General features: G+C 47.9%; 1 long non-coding RNA gene across 1 annotated transcript; it reads left to right on the top strand.

Annotated features, from left to right (window-relative positions):
• Positions 1–4,949: 4,949 nt before the first annotated feature.
• On the top strand, positions 4,950–6,812 carry LOC142475814 (uncharacterized). The gene is made up of 2 exons (XR_012791147.1): positions 4,950–5,441; positions 6,280–6,812. It is a non-coding gene; the product is annotated as an uncharacterized LOC142475814 (long non-coding RNA).
• Positions 6,813–10,889: the final 4,077 nt, after the last annotated feature.

Here is a 10,889-nt window from a genome sequence, read left to right as displayed (position 1 = left end):
TTTACAGGCACATCTCACTATCCCTGACATTAGGGGCTTCCAAAGGTAGCTCCTATAAAGAGATATAACTGTCTAAATTTAAACCATGCCCTTAATCCAGGTGTTTCTCCAATTAAACTAATGGGGGCACCTATAAATGCAGCACACAATGAGCATCCGGCAGGAACCTGACGAAGCTTATTGCGAAACGCGTAGTTCCCTGCCGGAGCTCATTGACAGAGGGACCCAGCACACTGCAGGACATCCGGTTTAGATCCCCCTTTCCGGTTCCGCTGCCGGACGCGCCAGTTGGAGCAAAAAACGGAGGAGGAGATCGTGCAGGAGTGCTCTGAGCGGATGATGCTGGGCAAGTGATTTTGTATATTCGTTTAGTGTGAGAGTCCTTTTTTGTGTTTGCTTCAGTACATCACATACTGTTTAGTTCGTTGTGTTATCGTGTCATATTGTTTTATACCTTTTAAGCACCACAACATGTATGCATAGTGTATGCACATGTCTTCACTGTTAACCCATTAAAGACCTTTTAATTCATTTTGACTTTTGGTTTGCACATTTCTTTTTGGTCATTTGGGATACGGGGAGAGGAGACACTCACACACCACACCCATCGGGGGACAACTCTGCTGAAACAACAGGACACCATCCATACAGGACATTACCCTCTGAGGGCAAGGACTCACATCAGGCCGTGTGAGTTTAATGTATATCTGAGACTCCAGTATATGAGTCTGTATTTACCCACACCAGTCAGCGTTGAGGGAGAGTCACCACACAAGCCCGTGTGAGTCACTGGATCCATATATTCTATGCATTCTGTGATTAGTTAGTGGGAACCCACCATCCATCCCACAACCGTCCACTCCTACCCCACCCCTCTACTCCCCCTTCCCACTCCCCCCCTCCCCTTTTTTTCCCCCCAATCCCCCAATGTGGACATGATACACTAATATCGTGTTTTATTCTTTTATTCTTGTCTTAATACTGCATCCGGATCCACTATATCCGTGAAGTCCACGAGGTTCGCGCTGACCATCTTCACACCACTACTGCCACGCTGAGAAGGACACGGGATTCCCTTCTCCAAGGTCAAGCAGCAACCACAAAATCAACTAAAAGGGCCAGTATATGTTTTTCTACACACCCTTTTGCACCACAAACACCAAAATCATATTTTATATTTTATCATTTTTTAACAGAGTAAGGCGTTACAACAACTTTTTAAGCCACAAAATTTAGGGAGCGCCCCAGTCCAAATAACCTCCAGACTTCTCTAATCCCATCCTGGTGGCAGCACCCCACATTAGAAATCTCAACATGGAAGTAGCAACCATAGAGATAGAAGATATGGTCGAAATCAAGGAGAGTGTTTTCACAAAAAGAATTTTTAGAAGTAACAACATAGAGAACAAAATGAGAGAAATTGAGTCAGCGGAAATGGGAGACTTAGAAACAATAAATAATGAATTCGATAAACTAGAGAATTTACTTAAGAAGGAGACCAAAAAGGTCTGGGACAAAGTCTACCTAGAAAAATACATTGACATCAAACGTATTCCTAGGGGTTTACGGTTTGATAAAAAATCATCCTTTGAATTAGCAGATGTAGAATACAATGTACAATGGGAGGAAGCTATGGATGCCTGTTCATTCACTTTAATGAAACTTATCATTAAACACCATACAAAGACACTAATAGAAATTGACCGAGAAGTCACACTAATTCAGAAAAGATTAGAAACCTCTATAGATAATCCCACCTTCATAAGTAGGGACAGAAAACTAGCGGATGAAATAGACGCCATAGAAAAAAACCTGATAGAGTCAAAGAACAAAAAATTCAGACGAGACGAGGAAGATTATGTAGTGGGGTCAAACCCCAAATGGCAACGGGTCTCACTAGTCCCACCTAGCACCCCAAGGGATAGGAAAATGTTCAAATATAGGAGTAGAGAAGATAGTAATAAAAACCAGAATTCAAGATCCAACACATTAAGCTATCCAACGAATCCAGAGAGGCATAAGAACTATCCCAAATATGAAAACAATAAGAATGTATCATTTAATAAAGAGGCTAGACAAATTCCACCAAGAAGGCAGGAGGCGGGTGTCCTAGAAACCCCTAGAGAGAATAAAGAAACTAAAACGCACACTATTGAAGACACAGGAAGCCACAAAAGGGACGAGGCAAAGAAAAATGATAGAAACAGAGAAGAACATTGGCAGGACAATAAATACTATTCTAAAGCAAAAGAGTATCACGAAAGGTATCACACTGCTAAGCCAACAACATATAACTACAGAACTAGATCACCACTTGAACGTGATAGCAGGTATGAGAAAGAAAGGAGCAGAGATAGGGACCACAGATCACCTTACAAACACTATGGGTCAAATCGGGAATACAGAGAGAGACGCTATGAGAGAGAAGAAAGCCAAAGGAGACACTACCGGTCACCCCACAAACAATATAGGGACCAGAGCCCAAGACGGGAACGCAAATCACCTTACAGGGAACAGAGGCAAACATACAGAGAAAGACATGATAAGGAGCAAGGTCACGTGAGAGAACAACGATCACCCAGACCACATACAGGTCATTTTTTAGAACAGGCCCAAGTAGCAAAACCACCACCAATAGCCACCCAGAATCGCACTCTAGTGGTAGAAGAACAGAAAGAAATAGAAACACCAAACACAAAACTCAGAAAAAGACCACACGAGGAAAGCGGGGAGGAAGAAGGACACAGGAAAAGAGCAGCGATGTAAACAATATATTTAATCTAAGTAAAAAAGAACTCAACATAGATGAATGTAAGCTTATAAAAAAGGGGCTGAATTTCGCGCCAGTTGCTAAGGCGAATAGTTTTAATCTGTATATACTGTAGACGCACACAAATACATCAGACAGCTTACGCTTAAAAAAAAAATTCTTTCCAAAGACGCACAAACTAGGGAGATAGTAAGTAATGATACGAACATAAACATAGAGAGTGATTTTAAACATTCAAATCTTAAAAACAAGTCCAAATTCTATCCTAGCTGGGCAAAAGGCCATAATCTAGAAGTGTTCCACCAAAAAATCCAGGAAGACTTTGACAAACTGACCTCAGGTACGACAAAGATAACGAAGAACAATTTAACACTAAAAGAGAAAATCGCTTTGCAAAACTTAGAGAAAGATAAGGATATCATATTCAAACAAGCAGACAAAGGGGGGGGGGGTTGTCATTATGGACACTGAATATTATAAGGGAGAAGCAGAGAGGATATTATCTGACGACATCACCTATGCACGTCTTAAGACGAATCCGCATAAAGAATTCTGTATAGAATTCCTCACCCTACTAGACAGAGGCAGTACAACAGGAGTCCTAAATGAAAAAGAATACGACTATTTAAATATAAAATTCCCAGTTATGCCGATATTTTATTTTTTACCCAAAATACATAAGGATATTAAAGCACCACCAGGGAGACCCATCATCTCTGGGATAGCTCACTCACGTCGCGACTATCGGAATATATAGATGGTTTTCTACAACCATATGTTGCGGAGATGCGGTCCTATCTAAGAGATACCACGCAAATTCTTAATGTATTAGAACAGGTAATTTGGCAAGATGACTACAAAATCTGCACTTGTGATGTAACTTCATTATACACATCCATAAAACACGACGATGGAATTGAAGCCATCAATAGGACATTAACAAAAGACCCAACTGTTAAAATAGAACAAAGACGCTTCATTTTAGAAAGTATCAATTTTATTCTGAAGCATAACCTTTTTAAATTTGATGGAACATATTTCCTACAAAAATGTGGCACAGCGATGGGTACGAAATTCGCACCAAGTTATGCCAATCTGTTCATGGACAATTGGGAGACCGATACCATCTGGTCAGAGCATGAATTTGGTGCGGATCTCGTGCTATGGCGAAGATACATCGATGATGTGTTTTTCATCTGGAAAGGTAGTAGTGAAAACTTGAACCATTTCTTAAACTATATTAATACTAATGAGAGGAACTTGGCTTTTACAACTTGCATAGGAAATAACACGGTAGACTTCTTAGACCTTACTATTTACATAGAAGACACCAAACTAAAGACTAAAACTTTCTTCAAAAAAGTGGACTGTAACAACTACCTACTTAACACTAGCTGCCACCACAAAAAATGGTTAAAGAACATACCCCCAGGACAGTTTCGTCGAATTAGGAGAAACTGTAGCGATGACCATATTTATAGGGAACAATCCAATATTCTTAAGAAGCGTTTCATTGCTAAAAACTATGATAACGATAAGATGGATATAGCAATAAGAGAAGTAGGGGAGCTCGAACGTATTGAAATCCTTAAAACTAATCCACCTAAACCCAAAGAAGAGTTCAGCATCGCTTTCTTAACACAGTTTAGTCAGGATGCAGGAAGCATACAACAGATCCTGAATAAACACTGGCATCTCCTACAGGGAGACCCCACCCTGAAAGAGTACCTCCCAGAAAAACCGAAAGTCATCTATAAAAGGGCAGATAACATCAAAAGAAAGTTAGCACCAAGCCTCTTTAGAATGGAGAATAGAACAACAGGCCAGGACTCAAACTGGCTACAAACAGCCAAAGGTTTCCATAGATGTAATACATGCAAAGCATGCAAACAGGGAAGTAAGGAAAAAATTCAGTTCAGCTCTAATACAACAGGAGAACAGTTCAAAACCGGCAGCTTCATTAATTGCAAATCAGAATTCGTAGTCTACCTTTTAAACTGCCCCTGTGGACTCCAATATGTAGGGCGCACCAGTCGACCCCTGCGGGTGCGTATTTTGGAACACCTAGGGAATATCAGACGGAAACTAATGACACATAGTGTCTCTAAGCATTTCGCACTACATCACCAAGGAGATCCGTCGGGCCTTGAATTTAGGGGCATTGAAGTAGTCCCCCACATTGGAGGGGAGGCGACAGACTGACATCTCTATCAAGAAAAGAAACGTTTTGGATCTACAAATTGAAAAGCCTGGTACCCACAGGCCTCAATGTAGAGATAGACATTGCAGCCTTTCTCTGAACACCCATCAATCTGCTCCAAATCCCCCATTTGTAAACAATTTTTAAACAACTTTTATTTTTTAATATTTTATAAACATCTACTATTCTATAACATCTACTATTTTATTTTATTAAATTTCATTTACATCTACCTCTTTGTTTTAACACACACTGATCCACTTCCTCTCCAATCTCCAATAGGGCGCACGTCCCAAATATGAATCTACCTCGAACCAACCCTTGAGGACCAGAAATGATGCATACCATCGCGACAACCTCTGCAACATGAATTGAAGTTAGAAAGGAGTTATGAAGAATCTGGACTATACGTTTTGAACATTTTGAACTTTTTCACCACATGAGAGCTCCGCGTCGAAATCACCTATACAAGTATTTTTCTAATATCAAATGTCTGTGTAAACCCATGCTCATGCATATTTGATATACTCTCGTCATCCGCTGGAATATACTTTTGCAATATATTTTAAACAATGACTCTACACTTAACTGAATACCGCACTATCCACAGTGTGGTAGAGATATTAGGGTTTTGAAGTAGCAATTTCGATATGCGGCCACTTGGTGGCAGCATTGTATTACAAATGAAATATCTTTTAACTAACACGGAGATATTGAGTGGTACATTTTAGATAGCTGAATGAGGAAACCAAGATTTTGGGTGTCTAGGTTGTTCTACCCTTATGTCAGATGTAGTGGCTATAAACAGTTAAGGTTTTTTAACCATCTTGATAATAATAATATTATATTTTTTCCGTCAAATATGTAATTCGTTATAACTTTTGTCACATAAATATATTTTTTGCTGTAATACACTCTGGCACATTTTTAAGTTACTTTAAAGGGATGTGTGCCACACTACCAAGATTGCTTAACTTTTACCATTAGGTTATGACAGTGTTGAGGTAATTTTCACATCCAGCCACATGGTGGCACTATTGTTTTACATATGTAAAGATTTTAACCAACAGAGAATGGTTTTAAAAATACTGCACACGGAGGAACTAAAAGATTCCAAATCACACAAATACCCCAATCAAATTCCAATTTCCACCGTTTTTTATTAAACTTAAAATGCTTCTAAGGACAAATACAATGATCATCTCTAAGTATTTTTTAAAATGTAGTTTTTATAATGTATTGATTTATTTTAATATATGCTTATCTAATTTTAATATATGCTTATCTAACCCATTATTTATATTTACAGGCACATCTCACTATCCCTGACATTAGGGGCTTCCAAAGGTAGCTCCTATAAAGAGATATAACCGTCTAAATTTAAACCATGCCCTTAATCCAGGTGTTTCTCCAATTAAACTAATGGGGGCACCTATAAATGCAGCACACAATGAGCATCCGGCAGGAACCTGACAAAGCATAATTGCGAAACGCGTAGTTCCCTGCCGGAGCTCATTGACAGAGGGACCCAGCACACTGCAGGACATCCGGTTCAGATCCCCCTTTCCGGTTCCGCTGCCGGACGCGCCAGTTGGAGCAAAAAACGGAGGAGGAGATCGTGCAGGAGTGCTCTGAGCGGATGATGCTGGGCAAGTGATTTTGTATATTCGTTTAGTGTGAGAGTCCTTTTTTGTGTTTGCTTCAGTACATCACATACTGTTTAGTTCATTGTGTTATCGTGTCATATATTGTTTTATACCTTTTAAGCACCACAACATGTATGCATAGTGTATGCACATGTCTTCACTGTTAACCCATTAAAGACCTTTTAATTCATTTTGACTTTTGGTTTGCACATTGCTTTTTGGTCATTTGGGATACGGGGAGAGGAGACACTCACACACCACACCCATCGGGGGACAACTCTGCTGAAACAACAGGACACCATCCATACAGGACATTACCCTCTGAGGGCAAGGACTCACATCAGGCCGTGTGAGTTTAATGTATATCTGAGACTCCAGTATATGAGTCTGTATTTACCCACACCAGTCAGCGTTGAGGGAGAGTCACCACACAAGCCCGTGTGAGTCACTGGATCCATATATTCTATGTATTCTGTGATTAGTTAGTGGGAACCCACCATCCATCCCACCACCGTCCACTCCTACCCCACCCCCCTACTCCCCCTTCCCACTCCCCCCCTCCCCTTTTTTTCCCCCCAATCCCCCAATGTGGACATGATACACTAATATCGTGTTTTATTCTTTTATTCTAGTCACCCCGTCACCCCAGTCAGTCACCCCGTCACCCCCCCCCCAGTCAGTCACCCCCCCCCCCGAGTCCGTCATGCCTCCCCCCCCCAGTCAGTCATGCCTCCCCCCCCCCAGTCAGGCCACCCCCCCCAGTCAGTCACCCCCGCCCCAGTCAGTCACCCACCCTCTCTCTCTCTGTGTATCACCCACCCTCTGTGTGTGTCACCCACCGTTTCTCCCCTCTGTGTCTCCCCCCTCTGTCTCTCCACTCTCTCTCCCCCCCACACTCTCTCTCACCCCCACACTCTCTCTCTCACCCCCACACTCTCTCTCCCCCCGCCACTCTCTCTCCCCCCCACACTCTCTCTCCCCCCCACACTCTCTCTCTCTCCCCCCACACTCTCTCTCTCCCCCCACACTCTCTCTCTCTCCCCCCCACACTCTCTCCCCCCCACTCTCTCTCTCTCCCCCCCACTCTCTCTCTCTCCCCCCCACACTCTCTCTCTCCCCCCCACACTCTCTCTCTCCCCCCCACACTCTCTCTCTCCCCCCACACTCGTCTCCCCCCCACACTCTCTCCCCCCCACACTCTCTCTCCCCCCACACTCTCTCTCTCCCCCCCACACTCTCTCTCTCCCCCACACTCTCTCTCTCTCCCCCCCACTCTCTCCCCCCCACACTCTCTCCCCCTCACACTCTCTCCCTCTCCCCCCACACTCCCTCCCTCTCCCCCCCACACTCCCTCCCTCTCCCCCCACACTCTCTCTCTCCCCCCCCCACACTCTCTCTCTCCCCCCCACACTCTCTCCCTCTCCCCCCCACACTCACTCCCTCTCCCCCCCACACTCTCTCTCTCCCCCCCACACTCTCTCTCTCCCCCCCCACACTCTCTCTCTCCCCCTCACACTCTCTCCCTCTCCCCCCCACACTCTCTCCCCCCCACACTCTCTCCCCCCCACACTCTCTCCCCCCCACACTGTCTCCCCCCCACACTCTCTCCCCCCCACACTCTCTCCCCCCCACACTCTCTCCCCCCCCCACACTCTCTCCCCCCCACACTCTCTCCCCACCCACACTCTCGCTCTCTCGCTCTCTCGCTCTCTCTCTCCCACGCGCGCTCTCCCACGCGCTCTCTCCCCCACACACTCTCTCTCTCCCCCACACACTCTCTCTCTCCCCCACACACTCTCTCTCCCCCACACACTCTCTCTCTCCCCCACACTCTCTCTCTCCCCCGCACACTCTCTCTCTCCCCCCCACACTTTCTCTCTCCCCCCCACACTTTCTCTCTCCCCCACACTCTCTCCCCCACACTCGCTCTCTCTCCCCCACACTCGCTCTCTCTCCCCCACACTCTCTCTCGCTCTCTCTCTCCCACGCGCGCTCTCTCTCCCACGCGCGCTCTCTCTCCCACGCGCGCTCTCTCTCCCACGCGCGCTCTCTCCCCCACGCTCTCTCTCTCTCCCCCACACACTCTCTCTCTCTCCCCCACACTCTCTCTCTCTCTCCCGCACTCTCTCTCTCACCCACACTCTCTCTCTCTCCCCCACACTCTCTCTCGCTCTCTCGCTCTCTCTCCCACGCGCGCTCTCTCTCCCACGCGCGCTCTCTCTCCCACGCGCTCTCTCTCTACCACGCTCTCTCCCCCACGCTCTCTCTCTCTCCCCCACACACTCTCTCTCTCTCCCCCACACTCTCTCTCTCTCCCGCACACACTCTCTCTCCCCCCCACACTTTCTCTCTCCCCCCCACACTTTCTCTCTCCCCCCCACACTTTCTCTCTCCCCCACACTCTCTCTCTCCCCCACACTCTCTCTCTCTCCCGCACACACTCTCTCTCCCCCCCACACTTTCTCTCTCCCCCCCACACTTTCTCTCTCCCCCCCACACTTTCTCTCTCCCCCCCACACTTTCTCTCTCCCCCCCACACTTTCTCTCTCCCCCACACTCTCTCCCCCACACTCTCTCTCTCCCCCACACTCTCTCTCTCTCCCCCACACTCTCTCTCTCCCCCACACTCTCTCTCTCTCCCCCCACACTCTCTCTCTCTCCCCCCACACTCTCTCTCTCTCTCCCCCACACTCTCTCTCTCTCTCCCCCACACTCTCTCTCTCCCCCACACTCTCTCTCTCTCCCCCACACTCTCTCTCTCTCCCCCACACTCTCTCTCTCTCCCCCACACTCTCTCTCTCTCCCCCACACTCTCTCTTTCCCCCACACTCTCTCTCTCCCCCACACTCTCTCTCTCCCCCACACTCTCTCTCTCCCCCACACTCTCTCTCTCCCCCACACTCTCTCTCTCCCCCACTCTCTCTCTCTCTCCCACACTCTCTCTCTCTCGCCCCCACACTCTCTCTCGCCCCCACGCTCTCTCTCTCACCCACACTCTCTCTCTCTCTCACCCACACTCTCTCTCTCTCACCCACACTCTCTCTCTCACCCACACTCTCTCTCTCTCCCCCACACTCTCTCCCCCCCACACTCTCTCCCCCCCACACTCTCTCCCCACCCACACTCTCTCTCTCTCACCCACACTCTCTCCCCACCCACACTCTCTCTCACCCACACTCTCTCTCTTTCCCCCACACTCTCTCTCTCCCCCACACTCTCTCTCTCCCCCACACTCTCTCTCTCCCCCACACTCTCTCTCTCCCCCACACTCTCTCTCTCTCCCCCACACACTCTCTCTCCCCCACACACTCTCTCTCGCTCTCTCGCTCTCTCTCCCACGCGCGCTCTCTCTCCCACGCGCTCTCTCCCCCACACACTCTCTCTCTCTCCCCCACACACTCTCTCTCTCTCCCCCACACACACTCTCTCTCTCTCCCCCACACACTCTCTCTCTCTCCCCCACACACTCTCTCTCTCTCTCCCGCACACTCTCTCTCTCCCCCCCACACTTTCTCTCTCCCCCCCACACTTTCTCTCTCCCCCACACTCTCTCTCCCCCACACTCTCTCCCCCACACTCGCTCTCTCTCCCCCACACTCTCTCTCGCTCTCTCGCTCTCTCTCCCACGCGCGCTCTCTCTCCCACGCGCGCTCTCTCTCCCACGCGCTCTCTCTCTACCACGCTCTCTCCCCCACGCTCTCTCTCTCTCCCCCACACACTCTCTCTCTCTCCCCCACACTCTCTCTCTCTCCCGCACACTCTCTCTCTCCCCCCAACACTTTCTCTCTCCCCCCCACACTTTCTCTCTCCCCCCCACACTTTCTCTCTCCCCCACACTCTCTCTCTCCCCCACACTCTCTCCCTCCCCCACACTCTCTCTCTCTCCCCCACACTCTCTCTCTCCCCCACACTCTCTCTCTCCCCCACACTCTCTCTCTCTCCCCCCACACTCTCTCTCTCTCCCCCCACACTCTCTCTCTCTCCCCCCACACTCTCTCTCTCCCCCACTCTCTCTCTCTCTCTCCCCCCCACACTCTCTCTCTCTCCCCCACACTCTCTCTCTCTCCCCCACTCTCTCTCTCTCTCCCCCACACTCTCTCTTTCCCCCACACTCTCTCTCTTTCCCCCATACTCTCTCCCCCACACTCTCTCTCTCCCCCACACTCTCTCTCTCCCCCACACTCTCTCTCTCCCCCACACTCTCTCTCTCCCCCACACTCTCTCTATCTCGCCCCCACACTCTCTCTCTCTCGCCCCCACACTCTCTCTCGCC

This window comes from Ascaphus truei, unplaced genomic scaffold, assembly GCF_040206685.1.
Source record: "Ascaphus truei isolate aAscTru1 unplaced genomic scaffold, aAscTru1.hap1 HAP1_SCAFFOLD_140, whole genome shotgun sequence".
NCBI classification, from domain to species: Eukaryota; Metazoa; Chordata; class Amphibia; order Anura; family Ascaphidae; genus Ascaphus; species Ascaphus truei.
This window is presented reverse-complemented; position numbering and strand designations above follow the sequence as displayed.